This window comes from Myotis myotis, unplaced genomic scaffold, assembly GCF_014108235.1.
Source record: "Myotis myotis isolate mMyoMyo1 unplaced genomic scaffold, mMyoMyo1.p scaffold_m19_p_5, whole genome shotgun sequence".
NCBI classification, from domain to species: domain Eukaryota; kingdom Metazoa; phylum Chordata; class Mammalia; order Chiroptera; family Vespertilionidae; genus Myotis; species Myotis myotis.
This window is the reverse complement of record NW_023416357.1, coordinates 104,572,523-104,584,832: the sequence shown is the minus strand read 5'-3', so window position 1 is coordinate 104,584,832 and position 12,310 is coordinate 104,572,523. Positions and strand designations below refer to the sequence as shown.

The window sequence follows — 12,310 nt, the reverse complement described above, 5'->3', positions numbered from 1 at the left end:
GTTGTTCCATTTTTGCTCTTAAAAAATTAACATGCATGTAAAAAAGTGTAAAAGCCATCGCAACAGCGAACTGAAGCAATGATGTGGACAGAACCTAGACACAGAACCTAGAGACTCACAGAACCTAGACACAGAACCTACACAGAACCTAGAGACAGAAGAACTTCGCTGGAGAGAACATGGCAAAAGATCCTGGACCCAACCTGGCAACAGAAATTGGCAAGAGAACCTGACTAGAACCTGGTGACTGAACCTGGCTGGAGAACCTGGACAGAACCTGGCTGGAGAACCTATCGAGAGAACATGGCAAAAGATCCTGGACAGAAACTGGCCACAGAACCTAGAGACAGAACCTAGACACAGAACCCACACAGAACCTAGAGACAGAACATGGCAAAAGATCCTGGACAGAAACTGGCAACAGAACCTAGAGACAGAACCTAGCAAGAGAACCTGGCTGAAGATCCTAGAGACAGGACCTGGCTACAGAACTTGGTTGGAGAACCTAGCCAGAACCTGGCTGAAGAACCTGGCTACAGAATCTGGTGTCCGAACCTGGCTGGGGAACCTGGGGAACCTGGCTGGAGAACCTAGCAAGAGAACATGGACACAGAACCTGGCAATAGAACCAGGCAAGAGAACCCAACCATGCTGATCAACTGAACGCTGCCTCCGAGTCTTTCCTTCTTCGCCGACTCCGTCCACACCTTTGGGGACCCCTGGACCTGCTGGGGTTGGACCCCAGCACATCCGGGCCTGCTATTTGCCACCCAGGGTGGTGGGGCGGAACAGCACCATCCTGCCTGCCCTGCCAGCTGTCTGCGACCTGGGGTGGCGGGCGTCCCGTGTGCGACCTGACCCAGGGCAGCTGGGCGGGGCAGCAGTGATCGGCCGGCCCGCCCAGGCGTCCTGTGTTCAACCCAACCTGGGGTGGCGGGGCGGGACAGTGTGGCTCCTCTGTCACCCCAGCTTCCTCATCACAGCTCCCTTGGGGGCCTAAGCCTTTAGTCAGACATCCCCCGAGGGCTCCCTGGCTGCCAGAAGGATGTCTGACTGCAAGCTTAGGCCTGATCCCCCAGGGAGTGGGCCTAAGTCGACAGGTGGACATCCCCCCAAGGGGTCCTGGACTGTGAATGGGCACAGACCAGGCTGAGTGATCTCCCCCCCCCCCCAGTGCACAAATTTTGTGCACCGGGCCTCTAGTTTTATACAAGTTGCGTTCAAGACAGGAACAACTTAAGCAGCAGAGAACAGAAACACGTTTGAGAGCCAGACTTCAGATAAGCAACTTAACTTCTCTAACCCTATGTTCCTTCATCTAGGCCTAACAAAGCACTTGACACAGTGCACATTCCAGATTTGTTTTGTTTTGTTTTAATGCCGTTGGATTAATAGTAGACAATTTATTTCTCACAGAAATAACAGTAGGGTATATTCATTTTTGCATAAGTTCCTCAATGTCAAAAGCAAAGTGAAGAGGAACAGGTGAAACAGGTATGAACACTGAGCTATGGAGAGAAACCCCAAGCTTATAATAATTAAGGAACCTTGCCCTAGCTGGTTTGGCTCAGTGGTTTAAGTGTCTGCCTGCAGACTGAAGGGTCCCAGGTTCAATTCCAGTCAAGGGCACATGCCTGGGTTGCAGGCTTCATCCCCTGGGGGAGGGCAGGGGGGCGGGTGCAGAAGGCAGTCAATCAATGATTCTCTCTCATCATTGATGTTTCTGTCTCTCCCTCTCCCTTCCTCTATGAAAACAATAAAAATATATTTTAAAAAAAAAATTAACATGCATGTAAAAAAGTGTAAAAGCCATCGCAACAGCGAACTGAAGCAATGATGTGGCCAAAAGCGAGTGCGAGGAGGCAAAGGGCTATATCTTGACAGCATCTAGAAAGGAGGAAGGAAAGGTCTGGATTTAGACACATCCTGCTCACAGACAGAGCAAGAGGAAATGTGGTTTTAAAAGAGTTACACCAGTGAGGCTAGAAAACCCATGGGCTGGGGGTCTTTCTCCAAAATCTGGACAATGAAAGTTATTTTGGGAGTAGAGACAGAAAGGTCTCCGAGGTAAGGCACTGAGCCTAGAAACAAACAGGAATTTGAGGAAGAGTTGGACCAATGTTTAGTTAGAAATAGGAGGATTTGGACAGATTTAGAAAGTAGTGTCAAATGAACTCAAAAAAAGCCCAGAGGCTTTGCTAGAAGTAAAAGGTAAAGAGTTATTCAAGGGTCTTAGAGTTTGCAAACTGGGGACATGGCCAGGAAAAAAACAGGAAGTGTTCCTAAAAAGGAAAACAAGTTAAGAGTTCCTACAATAAAAAGCGCATTCTTGTGCAAACACGATCACTAACTCTGCATAATGTTGCAGAAGTGAGGGGAACCAGGTTTGCTAAAGTAATCGTGGTGATAGAAATGTTATTAGCCTCAGGGGTTACTGAGCTGCTCCATTCTATCCAAGTACAGTGTAAAAAAAAATAATCAGTCCTACATTCTTAGTCCTAGAGTTGGTCCAGGATGGTTACCAGTCAGATGTCAGCCTGTCTGGATGATGGATGCCAGGTCTAGAGCAACAGTGGCCAGCCTTTCAGACCTCACAGACCATGATTTGGCTACCACTGCTCCAAAGGTTTCCTTAAAGCAGCGGTTGCCAACCTTTCAGACCTCACGGACCACCAGTGGCCCGTGGACCACCAGTTGGCAACCTCTGGTCTAGAGGATGACCTCCGGGAGGTCTCGATGATGAATGTATCAGGTGGATGTTAGGTGGCCTGGATTCGTGAGTCCTTTGTGGCGTAATCAGAGGGTTATCTGGAGGTCTGGTGCACGTCCACATGTTGACACACAATCAGCTGATGTATATCCCGGCCATGACGCAGGACTGGAAAGTTCAAGAGTTTAAGCTCCTGGGCTAGTTAGCACAAGAACAGAGTCATTTCCTCCTGCCTCAGCCTATTAGGTTTTAGTAATTTAGCAGATTAATTATAGTGAGCCCGTTGTATTTCTTCACTCTGTCCTCAGTAAAAATTGAGGACAACTTCTGATTTAGCTATAGATGTGGGAATTAAGTGACTGATCTGAACACAACTAATAAGGATATATGTCAAAGATTAACTTTTTTAATACATGTTTTATTGATTTCAGAGTGGAAGAGAGAGGGAGAGAGAGAGAGAGAAACATCAATGATGAGAGAGAATCATTGATTGGCTGCCTCCCGCATGCCCCCAACTGGGGATCAAGCCTGCAACCCGGGCATATGCCCTGACTGGGAATCGAACCCTGACCTCCTGGTTCATAGGTCAATGCTCAAACGCTGAGCCATGCTGGCTGGGCAAAGATTAACTTTAAAAAATAGAATGTCATTTCTTTAAGAATTAGAGCATGTTTTACAAAAACAGTTTTAATTTTATGCCCCAAAAGGACAGAAATGATATATGCCATATTCTCTGGTTCTACATTAAGGTAGAAAATAGAAAATATCACAAACACAACAAAAATACTTAATTTTTCTTTTTAATATATTTTTATTTATTTCAGAGCGGCATGGAGAGGGAGAGAGAGATAGAAACATCAATGATGAGAGAGAATCATTGATCGGCTGCCTCCTGCTGAGGATCAAGTCCACAACCCGGGCATGTGCCCTTGACCAGAATCAAACCTGGACCCTTCAGCCTGCAGGCTGGCACTCTATCCACTGAGCCAACCGACTAGGGCTAATTTTTAAAATTAAACATTTTAAGAACATAGAAGAAATATAGCCGAAGCCGGTTTGGCTCAGTGAATAGAGCGTCGGCCTGTGGACTGAAAGGTCCCGGGTTCAATTCCAGTCAAGGGCAAGTACCTAGGTTGTGGGCACATCCCCAGTAGGAGATGTGCAGGAGGCAGCTGATCGATGTTTCTCTCTCATCGATGTTTCTGACTCTCTATCTCTCTCCTTTTCTCTCTGTAAAAAATCAATAAAAAAATATATAAAAAATTTTTAAAAAGTAAAAAAAACAAAAGAAATATAACATGTTGCAATATGTTTAAGAACATATTGCATATAGCATGTTATATTATAAAATAATAATAAAACACTAATAATAACTGACAGTGATTCAGCATTGGCTCTGTGCCAGTATTAAGTGCTTTGCACCTGTTCACTCGTCTAATTCTTCATAAAAATCCTATGAAGATGATATTCCCATTTTGTAAATGAATGAACTGAGCCCCACAAAAGTTGTGTAATTGTATATCAAGCTTTTACAACAGAGATTACATCTGTTGGGGTGCTTTGGGCTAAATAATGGAGATCGCAACTCAAACAATAGCCAGCACATCACAGCCCAGAACAAGACCGGAGGGAGCCCAGGGTTGGGTACTCAGCAGCTCAGTGCATATTAAGGACCCGTGATTCCACGTCATTTCACTTAATCCCATGATTACGCTAAACTGAGTTGTTCTCAAGCTCCTCTTCATTCCGCTAAAGGTTCTCCTTGATCCTTTACCTGAAGTGTTCCATTTCCACAGTCTCCACTACTGTGGTTTGCTTAGCCTCTTTCTGGACCCTTACAACTGAATTCATGAATCTCTCACTCATCGTTTGTTCATTAAAATACTACACATTGAGCAATCATTGTGTGCTAGGCATTGGGGATCTCAAAATAATCAAAACACACAAAGCCCCTGCCCTCATAGAGCTACGTTCTACCTGGGGAGTGCAGCAGACACTGACAGCACCTGCCCTCAAATCCCTCAGATCCCAACACCCTCAGACCCCGCGGGTCAACATCCAAGTGGCTGCTAGGAACACAACCCATTGAGCTGCAAGTGCCACTCTGCTCCCAAGGCAGCTCCCAACCAACTACTTTCAGAAGCTGCTGTATAAACACCCCAATTCTGACGTGTGTGTTTTTCATCACTTCCCAGAGCTTGCCCTCTGGATTAATGTCCAGTCACTCCCCGAGGTAACTGGCTTAATAATGCGTCCTTTGTAGAAAGTTTTGCAGGCTGAATGAGTGCTGGATATTTAATGTACAGCATGGTGGCTCTAGTTAATAATACTATATTGTACACTTAAAACATGCTAAGAGTAGATCCTAAGTCTTCTCACCATAGGGGGGAAAATTACTACGTGAGATGATGGATATGTTAATTAGCTTGATTGTGGGCAATCATTTATATATATACTCACATTGTACACTGTAAGTATATGCAATTTTTTAAAAATATTTTACTAATTTTTTAGAGGTAGAGAAAGAGAGAGGGAGAGAGGGAGGGAGAGAAAGAGAGATGAACGTGAGAGCATCACGTTGCCTCCTACATGTGCCCCAACCAGGGATCAAACTCCCAACCCAAGCATGTGCCCTGATCGGGAATCAAACCAGTGACGTTTGGTGCACAGGACAACGCCCAACCAATCGAGCCATACCAGCCAGGGCTGTGCCATTTTTATGTGTCAATTATACCTCAATAAAATGAGAAGTGGGGCACACCTTTAATTGACTGCCTTTCCCCCCTTGCCCCTCTGCCAGTGATCCCCGCACCACCCTCCTGGTACTCAAATCCTTGTCTCAGGGTCTGCTTCAAGGAGAATGCAAAACAAGACAGAGAAGCAGCTGATAAGCAAGAATGAGGAAACTGCTCCCAGGAAGTCATATATCAGCCATGTGAAATGCTGCTGAGAGGTTAAGAACAGAACAGGATCCATTGGATTTAGCAACACAAACTTGACCTTCAAAAAGGCCCTAGCAGAGGTGTGGGGCATGTGGATACCAGACTGATGTGGCTTGAAGAGTTGAAACAAAATAGCTGTGGGAGTTCTGGTCAAAATGTTGGCATAGGTAAACGTGGTACTCACCACCTCCCACAATCATTTCAAAATTACAACTAAACTACAGAATAACCATCATTCAGAACTGCCTGAAATCTGACTGAATGGAAGTCCTACAACTAAGGATACAAAGAAGAAACCACTTGGAGACTGGTAGAAAGGGTAGAGACCCAGAACAGGCCAGTCCCACACCCATGTGTGGTGGATAAAAATCGGGGTGGATATCTTGGCTGCAGAGGTTCTCCCGGAGAAGGAGAAGTCCCAGCCCTGTACCAGACCTCCCAGCCCAGGACTCCAGTGCCAGAAATAGAAGTCCCCACAACTTCTGGCTATAAAAACCAATGGAGATTTTGACTGAGGGAGACAAAGGGCTGCTGGAATCCCAGGCAATTCCTCTTAAAGGGCCTGTGCTTGGATTTAATTGGACTCACTCTTTCTGAGCTCCAGCACTGGGGCAGCAATTTGAAAGGCACAGAGACATATGGGGAAGAACTGAAGTCTGTGACATTAGGGCAAGAGCTGGGGGGAAAGCTTTCTCCAAGATAGAAGTGCTGGCAGAGGGACACCATGTCTGAGACTCTATCAACCTGGCTCGCACTGTTTACCCCAACTGATGACTGATGACTATCTGAGGCCTCACCCACCCAACTTTCAGACCTACCCAAGCTGTTTCCTGTGGCTTTTCCATATGAATGGCCTGTCTTGGTTCACGCTTCAGATTTTCCTAAAATCTCTCAAAAAAGCAGCATCTGGTCTCAGTGTGCCCCGATACCTCTTGCTAAGTGGCGCAGCCCCGGCACTAGGAGCAGCCAACCTGATTCACAGCTTGGCCTTGCCTGGGCACTCCAAGTCCAGCACAAGTAGCAGCCATCCGCAGATTGCTTTGTAACTCATGCCAAATAATAAAATTAACAAAATAATTGCTCAACGGGATAGGGAGTGGATGGGGAAGAAGCACTAAGGGACTGCAGGTTTTTGTAGCAAATTCTTTGTCACTATTTGACTTCTTTAACCAATGCTCTTCAAACTTTTCTGACTGTAACCACAGTAAGAAACTGAACTTTACTTTACAACCCAATACATACATCCAAGTGTCAGAGGCTAAGGATGGGTGGGATCACTAATGCACGGCTGGTTAGTGTGGAAACTGGCAGAACAGGTGGAACACTGCATAACCTACCCAGCATTCCACTTTCAGGTATTTGTCCAAATAAATTCAGCACATATTCGTTAGGAAACACAGACAAATATATTCATATCCACACTATCCATATTGGCTAAAAGCTGGAAATTACCCAATGCCCACCAACAAGAGAATGGACAGTTACAATTAATAAATGAAATATTACTATACTGCCAAGTACAACACCATGCATTAATTCTAGCAACATAATGTTACATCAAATTTGCAGATCCATGGTGCTAAGGAATAAGTGTTGATTTCGTCAGGTGTATTAACAGTAATATGAATGTGTAAGAAAATGCCCAGTTTTTAGAAATGAGTATGAAAGTATGCACGCGTGATTGTATGTACGTTTTGGCAATGGATTTGGCATCTTTATTAAAGTTATTTTTACAAATGTATGTCTCCTAAGGCTGTTTTCTACTTTAACACCTGCTTTGCAAATTTACATAAGCAGTAGAAAGGGCTTTGGTGAAACAGTAAGATTTCCAAGATTTACTTTAAACTATTGCAAGAAAAGAGAAAGAAAAACGTGATCAATACAGCAAGTGCAGCAGAATCTTGATCCCTGTTGAAGCTGGGTGATGGTACAAGAGGTTCATGGTATTCTTCTGTTTTGTGGGTCTGAAATTTTCATAATACAGAGATTTTTAATAAACAAACCCATCCCAGGAGACAAAGGAATTTCATGCCTCTTTCATACAATTCACAAACACGTAAAATGAAACTAAAAACGTGTGGTGATTAAAAGGAGGAGCAAGAAAACCAAAAACCACAAATCCAGGCTCACCGTCCCTCTGAGAGGGGGGCGGGTGTGGGTCAGGGGAGAAGTAAGTTTTTAGAAATAGTTGGCTTGTTGGATTAGGTGCTGGGCTCACAGGTGCTGATTTTTTAATAAATAGGCCGTGGAATGCAGGAGGCATGCACAGACCCACTGCTGAGAGCATGTGCCTAATCCAGGTCTGTCACCTGAGGTTAAAAATCGCACACGGGCCCAGCGGCCGTGGCTCGGTGGTTGAGCACGGACCTATGAACCAGGAAGTCCCAGTTCGATTCGGGTCAGAGCACATGCCCAGGTTGCAGGCTCAATCTCCAGTAGAGGGCGTGCGGGAGGCAGCTGATCAATGATTCTCTCTTATCATTGATGTTTCTCTCTCTCTCTCTCTCTCTCTCTCTCTCTCTCTCTCTCTCTCTCTCCCCCTTCCTCTCTGAAATCAATAAAAATATATTTAAAAACAAAAAACAGCGTCCGGTGTCTGCCCTTAGGGGTCCTACACTCCCCCTGTGAAAGGGAAGTCTCAGAAAGATCTCTGAACTGGGAGTGGGATGACATGTTCTGGGCCTTGCTCTGCCACTAACTTCCACATTGCTTCAGAAACAAATGCCTGCAAATGGCTGTTTCCTCACCCGTGAAATGAGCAATTTGACCAACGATTGCTGAAGCTCCTCTTAAGAGGAAGAATGACTGAATACGGGGCCGAGAGGCGAAACACAACAGAGATCCCTGGCAACAGGCTTCCAGCCCCACCAGCAACAGAGGGCCACACCCCGTCAGCCTCTCCTCCAGGGCTCTGGGCCTGGCCTCCGTTCTCCCCTGGCTCCTCGCCTTTGTAGACAGTGCTGAGCCCATTCCTCCACGCCCCAGACCCGACATCTGCCCCTCAGTTTTCCTTACCACCCCCCACCCCCCACCCCACTGTGTGCTCCCACCCAGAAACCCAGACATCCTGCCTCGCCCCTCACTGTTCTCGGGAAATCCATCCTGCCTTGGGTACCTGAAGACCCGATGCGAGGCCTGGTGGTTCCTGAAGCCACCTGCACGACCCCTGCTTCAGGCTGGAATGTCACTCTCAGACATCCACACAGGCAGGGCCAGAGCGTACAGCTTGGTCCTCACGCAGGTGACACAGCCCAACAAGGAACCCCCAGAGAGCCCGCTCCCGGGCCAGGACGCGCACCCCCTGCCTCTCCCCTCCTGTCTCCGCCACATCCAGGAACTGAGCGTCCTCGGGGAGCCTCCGCTGCCTCCCCCTTTCTCTCAGGAGGCTCTGAGGCTCAGACTCAAGCCAGCCAGAGCCGGAGGGCGAGGCGCACTCTCCAGGCCTCTCTCTTCTGTGTGCTCGGACTCCCCACCCTGCAGCTGCACCTCCCTGCCCCAGGGCTTCCTCAGAAACCTCAGCGATGGCCTGGCCCTGATAACAGGCATACGGGAGGGGAGATGACCTCCCTCAGGGCCCGTGGCCGGCAGGAGTCCCAGGCTACACACCCAAACTCTTCACCTCGCGTGGGATGAGGAGTTTCTTGGCGAGAAGCTCCCCTCTCCTTGTGCTAACCTCCTTAATAATTCACCTTCCCTGGCCCCACCCCGACCCCGCCCCCGGCCCCCTTCCCACGCCCAGGTGCTTTCTGTGCCGCATAAGTAAGCCTGCTGTCACGGGATCTTTCTTCGTCTTAAGGTCTGCTTGGGCGGGAACCCAAACTAAGACAGTGGCATCTCAGAGAATTCTCTAGGCCAACCCCTTCCCACGACAGATGAGGAAACTGAGACCCAGACAGAAAAATGACTGGTCTCCCCGCCGCCCCCGACACTGGCCATCACCATGGGCCCTCCACCCACATGGCCACCTCCACTTGAAAGACAACAGGCCAAGATACCTCAAACCCTTCGAGGAGTGTTCCCCAGGCTTCATTCACTCGCGCACCATCGTCACATGCCATTTTCATGTGTATCAGACCCACAGTACCACCTGTGGTACTGAACACGCTTTAATAGACTCTCTTTTTTACTTAAATTTCCTTTTTCCATGTTATTTTCTGTTTTAAAAATAAAATGATGGGGGGTTTTTGGTTCTTTTGGGGGGACATAAAATTTTACTGACAGGTCTAAGAGCCGGGGGTAAGGGTCCCTCCCCTCCCATGCCCCTACCCAGGGGCATCTCTCTGCTGGGAGCAGGATGCCAGAGGCTGCTGGACTCTTGCTGGTGGGCAGGTTGCTGCGGATGGCGTCCTGGCCCTGGAGCAGACTGTGCCAGGTGGTGATCCCCTGCTCCAACCACTTTTTTTAAAAAATTTAAGGTATGTTTTTTAAATATATTTGTATTGATTTCAGAGAGGAAGGGAGAGGGAGAGAGATAGAAACATCAATGATGAGAGCGAATCATTGATCGGCGGCCTCCTGCACGCCCCCTACTGGTGGTCCAGCCACACATTCCCTGGCGTGTGCCCTGACCTGGAATGGAACTGTGACCACTGAGCCACGCCCGCCAGGGCCTCCAGCTGCATCTTCATGTCCATGAACTGCCGCTACTCCGGCGCCTGCCCTTCAGTGTGGGCACGAACGTCACTCGGCTGGTCAGCAAGGACCTGGCCCTGGGCCAGCTGGGCTCCAAATCCAGCCTCTGTTGCCACCGGCGAGCCTTCCAGGAGCTTTCCTGCAGAACAGGCCCGGAGGCTGCTGCAGCCCGTGCCTCCGTCTTGCTAATCTGCAGTTGCTCCATGTGGCCAGCGACCTCTGAGTATGGGTCACCTCTTGGGGGATTTTCTTTAAATTGAAGAAATGGGTAGGGGTCCATATTGCCCCTGCTTCCCCATCAACCTCTCTCCATTTAACGTGCTGTGAGTCCTGGACAGAAAGTCCATATGGATGAGGTGTATCCCACCTCCGTGAAACGGTGCACATCAGACTGCCTTCCCTGCGTTTGTCTCAGACGCTTTTGTTGTGGGCGGAGCTCTAGAGTGAAGCCTCCTCTGTGTGAGGCAATAGCACCTGTAACTCACTAAGCTGGCGCTGTTTACCCAAACCACAGCCCAGCCCCGCAGGAATTTGCTGGTTGACTGATTTTCAATGGAGTGAAGTATACCACCCACCAAAATAAACAGAAGTGTGACCATTTCTTTATTAAATTATAGGAAAAGGGATGGGGGGGTGGGAGCGGCTGGGGGAGGGCAGGAGGAAGACAGAAAGAAGAGGGAAAGGGGCAGTTGGGGACCAGCTGGGGACTCAGATGGAACAGGACAGAGGGGCAGTGTCTGGAGAGGTGGACAGGAGAAGTGGGGGGAGGGTGGCAGCTCTGATGCGGGGCCCAGAGCAGGGCCGGGTGCGGAGTGGCTGCGCAGGCTCCTTGGCTGGCTGGTGGCCAGGCTCAGCATACCTCTGGGTCTTCCCAGCCACGACCTCCGTTGGCTCCCTTGGCACTCGGGCTCTTGGTGAGGGTCATTCTGGAGCGAAATCCACCTCTGCGCTGACCTAGTGGCCCCTGGCCTCTCCAGGGGCTGACTTCCTCCTGAGGTTCTTCTTCAGGCAGGCCCGCTCCTCCTCCAGGCCTTCAGCCTGGTCTCCAGACGGGCTCTGGCCAGGCCAGCGGGCCCAGCACCCCCACCCAGCACCCCACACCCAGCGCCTGCAAAGGCCACGCTATCCCCTCCACGCTCGCACAGGGCCTGCTCTTGCCGGCGTGGGTGGGAGGCCATCACAACAGGACCACCTCGGTACTCTCAGGGGCCCCAGGCGCCCTGTCCCACTGCTCCTTGAGGAGGTGACTGTACTCCCTGGTGGCCGGGCGCCTGCTTCTGGGACCGGTCAAGATCGTCACCTCCAGGTCACCGTTGGCGCCGCCAGGACGCACACCTTGTCCAGTGCAGGCCAGGCGGGCGCTGAGGTTCCGCATGTGGCTTCCCGTTGCCCACCAGCAGCCAGCCGCCCGGCCACGGTGCCTGCATAGCCGCCGCGTAACCCCCACAGGAGAATGAGGACACGGAGCAGGCAGAGGACACCCACACGCCTCGGCCTCCCGGGCCTCGCGGGTGCTGGGTGCCCCCGCGCCACAGCTTAGGAAGTCATAGACAGAGGGCGCGGGACGCTGGTCGGAGGAGCTGTGGTCGGCAGGGGTGCAATAAAACTATGTTTTTAATAAATACACCAACATGGCTCAAAATTCAAAAGGTGTAACTGCACACGGGGAACAGTTTCCCTCCCAGTCCTGCCCAGCCTCCGGAACCGCAACCCCAGTCTCTCCAGATCCCCCAGGGAGGCCCAGTGTGCGCACGCGTTTTCTCTAATGCATGAACTTTAAAAGTTAATGTCATCTCAAAACCGCACATAAAAATCAGCATCGCTCGCTTATGAATCGAAAGTAATGGTCAAAGTAAACACAATGAATACAAAGGAAAATGAAATTCCTGGACGACTTTGCATTTTAACGGGCGGAGCCTGAGAGGTGCTCTTTCCGCCGGGAGTCCCGCGGAGACTGTCTTCGGGCTGAGTCAGCGGCGAGGGCAGGACTGGGAAGGGAACGGCGTTCCCACGTGAGTCACGGCTG

The 12,310-nt window shown here is 49.5% G+C and overlaps 1 non-coding gene across 1 annotated transcript; it reads left to right on the top strand.

Moving 5' to 3' along the window:
* The first annotated feature begins 2,331 nt into the window (after positions 1-2,331).
* LOC118657172 lies at positions 2,332-2,465 on the top strand. Its single transcript, XR_004967902.1, has one exon. It is a non-coding gene; the product is annotated as a small nucleolar RNA SNORA66 (small nucleolar RNA).
* Positions 2,466-12,310: the final 9,845 nt, after the last annotated feature.